At 46.7% G+C, this 13,927-nt stretch overlaps 1 protein-coding gene across 2 annotated transcripts in view; it reads left to right on the forward strand.

Annotated features, from left to right (window-relative positions):
* LOC149341629 (uncharacterized) overlaps window positions 1-13,927 on the forward strand; it is a 138,166-nt gene that overhangs the window by 14,608 nt on the left and 109,631 nt on the right. The window contains exon 1 of one of the 2 annotated variants that reach the window (XM_089543750.1): window positions 10,821-11,237. The exons of the other annotated variant lie outside the window; for it this stretch is intronic. The gene's annotated coding sequence lies outside the window, so the exon portion shown is untranslated. Of the gene's footprint in view, window positions 1-10,820; window positions 11,238-13,927 lie in introns of those variants that run through there. 2 annotated transcript variants of the gene reach the window in all.

Here is a 13,927-nt window from a genome sequence, read left to right on the forward strand (position 1 = left end):
GGAAGCAGCGTATGGGTGGATGAGCTAGCCGATGCTTGTTACCCCGGCGTGCGAACTTTTCACACGTCTGCACACTGTAGACGTCATTGAGGTGCATTAGGCATTAGGCGCAGTGAGGCGCAGTAGGCAGCAACCACCGCAGTAGAAGTGAGCGCATAGGAGACCGTTCTTGCTGGATTTCTGCGTGGCACAAAGTCAAGTTTGGTGTCCGGAGGCTTTAAGGAACTTCAGACAAGCCGGAATTGAAATGAGCATACCTTTCTACTTCATTCAGTGAGCCCCATATAGCGCAAGGCAGGAGCTATTAATAATTAAGAAGCTAGCCCAAGTTGCCAGAGTCGAATGTAGGCATTATTCTTAGTGGTTCCAAAGAAAATTATGTTGTTTTTTTCGTACTTGCGAATCTATTTAATGATGTACAATTAGTCAACCAAGTTCTAAACTGACACATATGCACCAAACGTTTCTATTAGGAATTTATAGAATGTGAGAAGTGGCAATAAACGGCGTAGTTTCCGAAAAGGTTGGTTTACTCAGTCTTCACACAAGCGCAAGAATTCAGGCTGCGGCGAACGTTGATGACCCCTGCAGCTGCGCCTGCTTGGGCACGCTGTGTCACCTCAGTAGCAGAGTGCTCCGAAGCGCGGGGTCTTAGGCAACGTGTTCAGGTTTCGCTTCTTTTGTTCAGAGCGCGGAAATACTCTGAACTAAGAGCTACGGTTACAAATCTATCCAATTGCATCCGTTTTTTTTTTTTTTTGCCAGTCTGCAATTTTCACTTTAGCAGTTTCCGTTTATCTCCAGTGGTTTAAAAGATCAATATTTATTTCTGGCTAACTACATTTAGCGTACAATCAAAATGCACCCACTTGTTTCACGTGACCGTCGATAATGCCAATAAGCATGCAGCAACATTTGGCATGATACGCGGACACCCTGCATATGTGAACGCACACAAGCCAACTAAAATTAGCTTTAAAGAAGGATTACAGAAAGAACAAAATGAAATGGCGTAAAATGAAGATAACAGGTTAGCAAACTCACAATTTGCGCTCAATGATTTTTTCTCCTATGGTTGCCAAATTTGCGAGAAAATGCAGAGAAGCCAAAACAAGCAATAAATCAGGGTAACATAAATGGCACAAGGCACATGATCCAATTTGTGGGGTTTAAGTCTCAAAGGAACAAATTGGCTATGAGGGACGCTGTACTGAGAGAGCTCAGGATTAATTGAGACCACTTGGGGATTTTCAACATGCGCGGACGTTGGACAGCACAGGCGCGTTTTTGGATTCCACCTCCATAGAAATACCGCTTCCGTGCCTAGGATCGAACTCGCGACCTTGGGTTCAGCAGCCGAACAACAACGCCGCTGAGTTGATTCCGAAGCTGGTAACGTACGATCCGTTTGATTAGGACCATAGAGTTTCTTACTACTACCTAGAGGGAAAGCTGGCGGCGCTGCACTTCAGCCAACATGGACGCTCAAAGCATCATGGGGCGGTGAGCTACTTGTTGCGGCACAGTCGTAGTTTTTCGGGAACACAGAGTGGCAGTTCTAAGGCGTTTCATTCCGAAAACGTAGTTCGTGTGTGCGCAGACGACTTTCGCGCGAACGCAGTGTGCAAAAGCCATAGTAGTGAAGACGCGACGACACACGACGCCAATAAAAGGTTTTACTCTTCCGAAATGCCATTAAAAAACCTCTTAAAGTATCTAAACAACAACATTTTTTCTGAAAACATATTTACTTTTAAAAGTGCGCCTGTTAATTACGAAATATTAGTTTTTTTAGTGTTCATCACTTGGCCAATAGGAAAGCTAGTCATGTCTTATTTTAGGCAAACTTTGCACTTAAATGCTTTTCTGCTCGTTTGTTGCAATCGTTAGACAAGATATTGAATGTTAGGACGTTTGTAGCTATCAAACAGCTTTATTTTTTTTATTATTTTTTGGCCAAAAGTTACAGTTCCGCAACAAGTAGCTCACCGCCCCATGATGCTTTGAGCGCCCATGGTGGCTGAGGTGGTCACGTGGGGTCTCCATGCAAACTCCCATAGACGGCTTGCCAGCTTTCCCTCTAGGTAATAGTAAGAAACTCTATGATTAGGACTGACGGAAGTAATCCGCGGAAGAGCATGGGCAGTGTTGGTTTCATAAACAGAGGAAGGTGAGGTAGAGGTTGTCGTAGATCAACTATATGGAACCTGTAGTACGTTGAACAAATATAACGTGTACTAAATGGCCCTGTAATAGTTTAATTAGAGTTTTCTGCGCATATTTTCATATATGTAGTGGGTGATTTTTCTTTTCCCGCTTAATACTAAGAACATGTACTCCATACTGGCATAAGAAAGAGCAGCATAAATTTCAATCATTGCCCTGGGTTTCCGAATTGCTCGGGACACGCACCTCATGCCGCAAACACACTCGTATGACACGCCTACACTGCAAAATGAGCTAAGGTACTTTTACGCGGAAACACCCACTGAAGTTTACAATTTTCGATACTTTAAGCCTTAGAACGTCTTTGGGAATGCATACAGAAAAAGGATGGTTTTTTTTTTTCTCTTGAATAAATATATGAGATATATTGTCAGTTTTTTTAGCTTTATTTAAGGTGCTGCTCTGAGGGAATCCGAATACGAAAGGTGTATCACTTTCACGAGCAAGGGGCTAACCTCCGTGACCGAAGGCGGAAGGGAGGTGCAATAACCCTGTTCCCACAGTGAAACGCAACAGCTGCAGTAAAGACGTCGGGATAAATTCTACCAGTTCGGCGCTGCATCCACAGTGCCTCCCCCCTCCCCCTTCCCCCCTCCCCCCCTTCCCCTTTGTACTGCTTCTATCACAGTTAATCCGGACACGCATGGCAAATTTCTACGTGTATGATAGCAGGAAACCACGGATTACGAAAAGAAAAGTGGTCAGCCTATAATCTGCGAGCTTAAGCAGCGTGCAAGCTCAAGTTCGTCTATGAGGTGCGTTCAAGTTAAGCGCAATGGCAGCTGCACGTGCACAGTTGCGCAAAAAAAAAAAACAATACCACAGCTTCATATTTCGCAAGTCCCCAATACTCATTTAGCCAAAGCTCCTGTGAGACATCGATCTCAGAGGTTGGTTGAAAATGTTACTAGCAGGCAGTACCTCTGATGACAAGCATACGTAGACAGTTGTTAAGGGGTCACTGATGACAACTCCGTGCACATATCGTTCTCAGTAAGCATTGATTATTTGGCTCTTTCTAGGTATGTTGACGTTTGCACGTCAGCAGGCGCATTTACCGCCAAGAAAATTGTATGCAAAAATGTTCCCTCCGGTCGATTCATGACATTCTTACTGCAAAGGATCGGCTGCCGCTGTCTTAAAGTGAATGGCGGTTCAGCCTAGCCTCTGGGATTCGCACCACCACAATCTGTGTCGACGCACGCATTTCACTTGGCAAATAAGCAGGGGATCGCAACATGTGTATTTCGTTTTCTGGTCTTTTCTAACTTATGAATGCTCCCTTATCGGTGTCCTATCGATGCAGGCCAACTTTAATTTCTCCTGAGTGTCTCTTTAACAGTTCGAACCACGTAAGAACAGACCTAGCCTCAATCGTCGTCTTCGAGACAACAATCATGAACGTAGCCGTTGCTCGCCGAGCGCCACGTATACGCGAAGCTAATTTACATCCCTCTCATTCTCACACTCCCCGACATCGGCGCAGGCGCGTCCCGAGCTGCACAGTTTGCGATTTCAAAACTACCGCGCTTCCCGTCTCATGCCTGCGGCACGCGCGAGCTGTCCAAGGATGCGACAAGAGGGCCACGTCCCGACGGTTGCCATCGCTCGGGGCCCAAGTACCTCGCGGCCAGGTTCAACGTCCTTTTTTAGATGGTCGTTCGCTCATCGACTCACCGGTTGAGATGCAAGGACCCTCTCGGCATGACATCTGCCGGTGTCAGTCAAGCAGGGGCAGCTGCTGTCTTCATCGCCGCCCAGAGCGCAGGCTCTGCTTAATAGTTGTTTCTTTCCTACGCTGTGTTCCGACGTCGTCAACGTCGCCGCCGCCGTGGTTCGGGGTCGTTCATTTTCCTGTTTACACATAGGCGCGCGTTCAAGGCGCCCGGCTTTTCAGCGGCGCTGGGCCGATTTCGGCGTTCCGATGTCGACGCCTTGACTCGACTCCTTCCATCATTTTCTTAGAGAGACACGCGCGTGTCCTCTTGCCCGACGCGCGCGCTGCCCTGCGCTTGTGTATACAACGGATGCGAGCCGTCGGCGGGGCTTCAAAACCTGTCCGCACGGGAAAAAAAAGAATAAAGAAAAACGTAAACGCGCTATGAATTGCGAGTGGCGGTTGAATTGACAGCTCGAGGTGGCCTGTCGGCGAAATGGCGGAAGTGCGTGCGCCGGGTGAAGTTCAAAAGTCTTGTTCGTCTTAGAGCGGATGGAAAACGAAGAGGCTTTTAAGGACGCGTGTGTCAGTGTATCCAATGGCCTTTGTTCGGGCGGGTAACGAAGAGACGTCTGTGTGCTGAGGGCAAAGCCGAAAATTTGTTCTCCTGCGGCAGGAGGCCTCTTGTGGCTGTTGTTGCGGCGGCTCTCCTTCTCGTGTTGTACCAAGGAACCTTAAACAAACGCTGTCGGAATAGCTCTAACGGTAGGCCTCTCAGGCATACGTCGCGCGTGCTTTCTGCACAGATGCGAAGCAAGGAAAGAGAGTTAAAATTGCAAACGCTCAGCTGGTCTCTCGTTGATAGAAATCAGGGACGGTGAGCGCTGTAGTATAGAGAATATTTTCCCCGATTCAGTACTATCCTGATTGTCCGCCGCGCCTACTGATACATCCCCAATAGCGAGGCCTTGGTTTCGTCTTAGAGTGAGTACTAGTGAAATAAACTTATTAAGACTATATATCGGTCCGGCGCGCTGAAAAGCTGCTGGTACGCTTTTGAGCGACAGTCTAGTTCATCATTGTTCGCATTCTCAGACGTTGTTGCCTCGTATGGCACCATCACTGGCCAGCGGGCGCTTGCCGACATTTTGCTGAATGGACTCGTGTATACGAAGACACACGACAATCTTTGCCGGTTAGCGCGGCAGCATCGAAACAGGCCTCTATGCAATAAGCGCCGCGACGTATCACGCTTCTCTTTTCCATTTCTTTTTAAATGCCTGCGAAATAGTGAAGCTCTCAGGAAGATATGGCTTTATAATTGTGCTTTCATTGAACGAAAAGTTTACAAGTGAAGAGGTTTACGTGACTGCCAGTTGCGATCACATTGATTAGCTCTTCGCGGACCTTCATATGTGAGATAAGTTTACGATATACCGGAACCTATTTATTGACCAATCACAATATCCCACGAAACCATAGCAAAAGCGGCTGCCATGAACAATAAGCAATGTGTCAAAGCTTTAGAAGGAGCATGGCGATCACTAAGATAACGGCCAATCACAGACCGAATTGACTCACAGGCGAGGACGTGCTATTTGATAGCTATGTTATAGGTACGAGGACATATAACATAGCGATTCCAGTTCTTATTTAATACTGCTTTTATTCCTTCTAACCTCCGTCAATGGCTCAAGGACCTCCACTGTCGGTAGAATCAGCCGAGCGCGTCTGCGTGCAATCAAAGGGATATAATTGAATGAAGACAATTATTATATCATACCCGCATAGTCTGTTTAGACATCGTGCGAACGCCGAGGAAGCTGCGAAACCGCCTTGATTGAACTACGGCGTTGTGGTACGAATGCTCCAGTCATTTGACCGGAGGACAAACGCCTGGCTCTGCGAAATATAATCGGCTTACACGTGGCGAAAGCTGTGACATGACATTCACCATCCTCGTGCTGATAGACACCCATAAATTCCGAAGAAGTGCATTTTTGGACGTGAAGTTGTTTATGAATACAATCTTTTCGTATATCGTAGTATTCTACTGTAACAGTCATATATCCGCAGATATATCCCTCGGCAGGCTTGCATTTTTTTGCTATTAACATTTTCACTATCGCCAAAACATCGCCCGATGGCTTTCTACGGCACTGTTAACTACATTATGCGAGCTATAGATAAACCTCAGAAGAAATATTGCTACGCATCGGTAGAATGGGCCATTACCTTCAATATTTCCACAGCAGTAGCTTAAAATATTCCACAGTTGCCTCACAATTAAAATTCCTGTCCGAGAAACGTGGATTTGAAATCGAAACGTACATAAGGTTTCGCTTGTCTGCACTGAAAATAATCCGCTGACTTTGCGAGACCGTCAACATGGGCATTGTATTTTCCTTGATCCTACACACCATGAAGTTCTGGACAGAAGCACTTCTTCAGCCGGAAGTTGTTTATGAACGCAATTTTTTTCGCACGTCAAAATACTGCACCATAAAAATCAACATATTCGGAGATCCCTCCTTGGTATGCTCATATTGTTCTGCTATTCATTGTCGAAAACGCACCGCACTGGTTTTCTTTGGCAGTTTTAACTATTCGGTACGAGCGCAGGGCAAAACTAAAAGCAAGATCTTCCTACGAACCGGAAGGTTAGGCAATTCCCATCAGTGCGTTCACAACAGTATCGTACACTATTTCACAGGTTTTTCATGGTTAAAAGTTAAAGTCTCCAAGAAGACTGTACTTGTGTATTGTAAGCACAATCAATGCAGTGCCACTTAAAACTCTCGCTTGGGCTAGTTGGCTCATGTTTGAAGCTGTAATGAAAACGGCTTGTACCAACTAGCCCCGAGCAAGAGTTTTGCTTGAGCACATTTCTTCTATATTGGGTTCTTTCATTCATCGAAGTTTCCGCACCGATCCCGACATTTTGTGCGTTAACCTGATCGCCGTCTGAACCCTCCATTCTCGAGTGATGTCGTGTTGCTTGAGAAGAAAACCGATGCCATTGGAAATACAGTCTATCTTCGGCCTTTTGGAGCCATCTTCAGAACTCGTCAGACGCGCATGCAAAATACTCAAGTCCGCAGCCCTTAAAAAAAAAATTAGACAGTCTATAGACTGTCCACAGACATATGTTAAAAAGTCTATAGACTCTCTATAGACAAATCCTAGATAGTCTATAGGCAATAGAAAATGCTATAGACAGTCTATAGACAATCGATAGACTTATGGCCATACACTTTTAGTATACTTTTGTCTATAGACAGTCTGTTGACTATGAATAGACAAAAAGAAGTATCTATAGGAAGGCAATAGAGCCTATAATAAGTCTATAGACTTTCTATAGGTCATTTTTATAAGTTCGAGTGGCGCTGATCCTGGCGTGTGTGTTCTGCTTCTGTCCTCTTTCGTCGCGCCGTGTTCATTGCATCTCCAAGCTGTGCCACTAAGCCCTGTATTAATGAGACAGCGTTGAGGCTCCCATTCTGCAGAACACCCGATGTCGAACGGTGTCGTCACGCGTTGTGAGCGAAAAAGCAGGTTTAACCACCTGCGATCTAGGTCACGTGACCCTGCGACGTCATCACAGCCTGCCCACCGGATTGTGAGCAAACTGCCTATCGTGGCAAACGACAGCTCAGTTAATTACTGGTCACAAGAGGTTGCCCGGTAAGCGCAACCTGAATCTCGGTCGGTGTGTTTTAAACAGCCACCTGCCGGGGCAGTGGCGCATCTTAACGGCTGCATCACCGCGCCAGGGGTAGTATCAGGACTCCCCGTGATGTAAGAATGTTAAATAGAGAATGACCAATTCCGCATATGTGGGCATGTAGGTAGAAACAAGGAGAAGTGATACGCAAAGAAAAGCTTTAAAGGACAGAGATGGTCGTACATCTTAGCATAGGGGTGCGCTAACTACATTAACTATACTATTCATCTTGTATCGTCTCTTCTGCAAAGCAGTTAACTCACCCTGTGCTAAGCTGACACGCAAAGAGGACCCCGGCCGCTGAAAGGACTGATTTACGATATCGCGCCATACCCTTGAGGCCGAGCTTAAGTGTCACCTCAAGCGCTTAATGCCGGTAGGATGAAAGCGAGAAAGCAAAACTTAATAAAACAGTTTCCGAGCGTCACAAATATACTCATCCAGTCGTTAGACTGTCTCCTCATCAATGTCTGAGCTAAATAGTACGCCTCCGCACGTAGCATAATCACGCCCGAATGTTCACTTGCTCTTTCCTCCGACTTTTTAAAGCACGCAATCTCTCCGCGTAACGCGTCTACGTTTATAGGTTTCGAAACGACTATACGTGAGGAACGTTGAGGCGACACATGAACGTCATGCGGCAACCACGCCGAAACAGAATCTATTGGCGTATTACAATAGGCGGTTCGGAGCAGACCCCTCAATCCGGGAAGGAGCACTAACTCTGTCTCAGCCTATACGAACTCAGGATTCTAATCCAAATCGCTCACTGAGGCACGCGTTTAGGTTCGCCGAGCAAGAGAACATGCTTCGTAACGCGAATAGATTACGTCATAAAACAACGAGCACATGAAGTGCTACCTGGCAGTGTTGGCAGCCCAGTCAATCATGGGCGCCATGAGAGAAAGTAGCTCCCTCACAAGGTAAATAACAAAGTAAAAATACAAAACATGACATGATTACGCCAAACATGACATGATTCACTGGGCTGGGCCTGCAGAGTGCGAGCTGTGAACGTGCTATACGAATAACGAGAGAAGGAAAAAGGCGAAGACGGCGAACAGTAAATTTCGAATTCGGATCATTCAGCTTCGGCCAAGCGCAGTAAAAAAATTTGCAGTGGTCTATAGTCGGATACAACTTAAGTCTGCTGTGAAGCTCCGCCCACATTCAGCCTCCGCGCACAGAATTCCTCCACGACAAAAAAGTAGTCCGCAGGTTAAACGTTTCTTGTTACCTGAACAAAGAGCTTATCACAAGAAAAAGATTATGAGCTCTAGAATTTTGATACGTGACTTGTCTGATATAGTCAAACATTAAAAAGCTGGTTTTGTTACTGTTGCGATTGACCAGCGGAGTAATACAGGACGCCGCGGATCACAGCCCAGTGTTAGCAACTGCTGTTTTTTTAAGTTGTATCCTACTATAGATCTGGTTAAACCTGGAGGATTGCAAAAGCAACGAGGAGAGAAAGAGAGGCGATGGAGAGCGCGTGGCAGCGGCAGCGGCCCCGGCACGCTAGCTATGCGCCGCTACTGCTCATGCGCAACTGGCGAGCGCGGCGGCGGCACCCCTGAGTCACCCGCGCAGCGACGGCGGCGGCGCGCCAGCTGTGCGCCGTCCTCGCGCATGCGCAGTATGGCCTTGCGTCAGCTCCGCGAAGTCGCTCGGCGACTCGCGTAGTGTTGCTTTCGCAACAAAAAATTCTAGCAGGAGGAGATTCATGAGGCAGCGTCCTTTAGCACAGCACGCGTACGATCAATTTTTTGCACAGTGTTTCAGGGAAACTTGAAGAGCCCTTCCGTTTACTCTTGGAGACTTAAGGGTTTCTAAATTCGTCACGCTTAAAGCTGTTTCACTGCGCTCCCCTCTGGGTGAGGTGTTTCACCCGTGTGGTTACTGAACTCTTCCCCATTTCATCAAGTTCGTCAGGCAGCTTTTTTATTGTAAATTTCTCTTCGGAATTTATCTTACTAGGCTCAGCCCTGGCCTGCCTTCCCGCATTGAACCACTGAGCTGCATTTTGTTATCGTTGTTTTGTCTCGTTTTTCTGATTTTATATTTTCCTCAGCAGAAGTGGAGGAAAGGATCAAGAAAAGTATGAGCTATTGGCCTTTCTGCGATTTTCTTCACTTCGTAAACATGATAATCTGGAACTTCAGAGGTATTTTCCCATACAAAAGTACGTATTCATCGCCTAGTGCTGAGTTGTAATAAAGTTGTCGAATTTCTCAACCTGCACAGCGCATTCAGTTTTCGTTCGCGATCAACCCCGAACATAGTATTCCGAAAAGCATGCTTTAGTATTCAAGGGCCGTGGTCCTGCTCTAGAAAAATTAAAAATCCAAATAGTAAAGTAACGAAAAAAGCCGCATGAGACATCAGCAACCGCATTTTCAAGTCCTTCAGCGGAAACGACGCAAACGGCGGCAGACGCAGTGCTCCACGGTGTTAAAGACCAGCTTCACTCAAGCGTGAAAACGCCTGCTCACCTTCCCTCATCAAAAATAAAACGCCTCGGAAACTTCGCCCGCGCTCAGCTAGACAGCGCTGCTTCCGCACATAGCTCTCCGCAAGCACACATACACGCCTTTTCTGCCGCTCCCCCTTAACAGCCGTTGCAATTAGGACGTCTGAGAAGGCATCATCAACGCGGAAGCCGAAAGTGAGGCGAGCTCTGTTTCTCGCCGCACCAAGTGCCCGAGGAATTGTTCCGTTGCAGCGCGGTTACCAGGTGAGGGAAGGTAAAAAGCGAAGGGAAGCAGTTTCAACGCACGAGAGGCTAAGCCATTCACACACCAAGCAGTTGACTAATGCAAGTACCTGCACCCTGCGTCGACGTCAGCCAAGTCCAGTCACTGGAGGGTAGGAAGAGTGAGAGATAGACAGGAGAGTAGGAGCGGAAAGCACGAGGGAAAGAATTCTCAGCCGTTACGCACGAGCAAATGCCGCGGCAAAAGAACGTGCGGGGGCGAAGTCCATGCGTGGCGCAGGGCGGCCCGGGTACCTGCCGGTGCGCTCCTCGCGTAGTACGCACGGGTGTAGTACGAGGTGGCCGGCGTGTTCGAGGCGCATGCGCCTTCGCCCTCTCCCACCCCTCCTCCTCTACGGACTCGTTCCCCTTTCCCCGGCGCTCGTGCGCGCGCTCCTCGGGACGCGCGGGAGCGCCGGGAGCATCCGGCCCGCTGCATCCCACTCGTGGAAGGAGCGGAGCAGAAAAAGGATGCGCCGGAGAGGCTAAACGCCGCCGCTGCTCAGGAGTCCGCCGCCGCTGCAGTTAGTGAGAGTAGATCGCACGGAGCGCGCCCGCTTCGCTCACTCACTCTTCGCATTCCTTCCGAGTCCCGCGCCGCGAACCCCCGAGGATCTGCTGCGGTGGCGCCGCGACTCTCGCGGGCCGCAGCTCCTTGAAAGACGCGGAGGAGACCTGTTGATCGCGCACTTTGCTCGGTTCGAACGTGGTTCTGTGTTGCGCGTCCGTGTGCAGCGGAAGTTGACGCGGCTGCTAAATTTGCGACTGCTGCTGCTGCTGCCGTTGCTCCAGCGGCGTTCCACTGACTGCTCCACTGTCAACGACGTTGGGAGAGAGAGTAGCTGCTCGGGACAGCTTGCTTCGTGTCGGCAGCCACGGTAGGTGCACGACGGTTACGTGTTGTATCGGAAGGAGGCGATTTGCGGGAGTACGAACCGTCTATTTAAAGACCATTTGCAAATGTCAGCTTCAGTGCGAAGGAAAAGCGTGCGTCGCCTCGAATTCTGCCATCGTTATTTCTACTAGTCAACCCTCACTTCAGGGCCTTTCGTTTCAAACTCATTTTTACCCGACTCTTGCATTTTGAAAAGATTTCTGAAAGATCTGTATAATTAAACCCGAATTTCTACTCGGAAATGAGCCTTTCAGAGAACACAATTCTCTAGTACATAAAGGTGAACAGATCGCGTGAAAATTAATGGCTACCTTGTGCATCTTTCGAGGTTGAGTTTTCAGTTAACTGGTGTTTGTAAACCTATTTAACGCTTGTTAATCATGACGCGGTTTAATTTGAGGATAAGTTCGATAACTATGCTTTGGAAACGAGAGACCAAGCACCGGTACTGACCCGAAGTCTCATTGGAATAAATGTATCAAATGCTACACGCACTAACGATGTCTTACCGCAAGGATTATGTATGCTTAAAATAGTCGCTGTAATATGGAATGAATATTTTCGGAGTGTTTGAAGGCAGGTAAGTCTTGCACGGACGCTGAAGTGCTGCGGAGGAGATGATAATGTGCGCCACGTAAGAGCTGTAATAAACAAAAGAGAAATTTCTCATTTTTTTAAATCGTTCTTTAGTGCGCCTCCCATTTTCCCACTGCTTACAAAAATAATGAGTACTATGTTCAGAATCCTATGTTCCACACTCAAAACAAGCGCTAACAGCAAATTTGGCTTTTGCTGCAACAAATAATTGCGCAAAACCCCGAATTAGGGACCTCTTTGCTGAATAACCCGATTTGTGCCCGAATTTGACCTCAGAAAATATCGGCCGATTTCCGATTTTTACCCTCCGAGTTTTGAAAACAATAAAACCCGCAGATGAAGGGCTCCAAAAATTCACCACATCAATGGTACGCATTTCTGGCCGTTGGCAACGTTAAAGGCTACGCTTTAGGAAATGTTGAGGAACATCCGTAGCCAGTGTCGATTCTACATAGACACCCGTGGTTTCCGCACTCTGCAAAATGACGAAGGAACGGGGGATGCACATGCCATAGGCATTCGTTGCTTCTAGGAGAGAAAGAAATGGCCGAATAACACATAATCAACAAGCATCACCTTTGTATCTCCTCGACAGTTACTCTGGAAATCGTGACTGTTTTCCGCTCCCGCTTCGAAGCATTCACTTCATTGCTATCCACCATTCAACTTTCGACTCGTGGCCAACGTCTCAATGTATATGCTCGCCATTTCATATGGGAAAAACAACAGCAACAAAGCAGCGTCTCAGCAACATTCACGTACTATTACATGCGGCCTATGCGTTCGTAAATTAACAGTGGACTTGATTTCAAAGTCCTCAACTAGTCTTCCTCTTGTTGCTTAGAACTCTCGCTAAAAGCAGGGAATTGGCCGCATGGCATAATGATACCGGAATGGAGCGTACAGATTACAAGTACCCAGAAACCTGTTAGATGGCCTTTTGGTAGCCCCTGGTGTTCTGGACATCTAAATTTGTTAATTCATTTATTTGCACATACTACATCCTCGAGGGAGGCTATGAGGCTATGAAATGATGAGATAAAAAAAAAATCCACAAACCGCAAAATTCTAGACAAAACTATTTTTGAGCGGAAAACAATTTATGGAAACAATTTTTTCATGCAATGTTAGAATTCACTATAACATTCAATGTAGCTGCAGATCACCGGATGGCAGTCTAACATTTTTTATATTAACGTTTTTACTATCGTCAAAAGCGTTCCTCACTGGTTTTGTACGGCTGTCTTTTACTGTTCGATGCGATCAATTGAAACACTTCAAAAAAAAAAGATTTTGCGACATATTATTACCTTCAATATTTCCATAGCAGTATCTTACAATTTTCCAATTTTCAAAATTTTTTTCCGATAATGTTGTACATGAGCATATTAGATACTGTTAAAACACAAGGAAGCGCACTGTAAAAAACATATCGGCTACGAATCGCAGAATCTGAAAATTCGTTCAAAGACAGTGCACGAGTAGGGCCAGAAAAGGAGTCTAAAATTCCTGCATTGCGCGGAAAACAAAATATTTGAACAAGACAGCCGGAGGACTAAAGGGTGAAATGTTGACGTCGTGATAGCTTCGCTCCTGTTCGCTGGAGAGAACACAAGACATATGTGACAGGGCTTGTGCAGGGATGGCTGACGTGGAGAAAAGTTGCGGCGATCAACGCTTGCCATGCCTGCAGGAAGCCAGCCTGTCTGTATGTGAAATAGTACGGGCACTTTGCGTAACTGTGAAACTCTCACGACAAAACCAACAGTTCCTCCACTTTTCTCTGGTGGCTTTTGTTTTCTCTGCTGGCCCTGTAAATAGCAAGCACGCTCAGTTAAAGTAGTCAGTAATTACGTTAGGAACAGAATGCGAAAAAGTTACGGTTGCAATTTCGAACAAGAAAGTTCCTAAAAGCTTCGAGGATTTTATTAGAGTCAGTGTCAACCATGATTTCAGGGAAGCGCAATTTAGTATGCTCTTGAATCAAGCTCTAAGAGCATTAATTATGCCCGTCAGTTTAGTTATTCAGAAGACAAAATTGTGGTTCTAAACTAACAAATGATAGACGCTGAGCAA

The sequence above is a fragment of the Amblyomma mixtum genome, chromosome 5 (genome assembly GCF_055824585.1).
Source record: "Amblyomma mixtum isolate Tamu chromosome 5, ASM5582458v1, whole genome shotgun sequence".
Classification (NCBI taxonomy): domain Eukaryota; kingdom Metazoa; phylum Arthropoda; class Arachnida; order Ixodida; family Ixodidae; genus Amblyomma; species Amblyomma mixtum.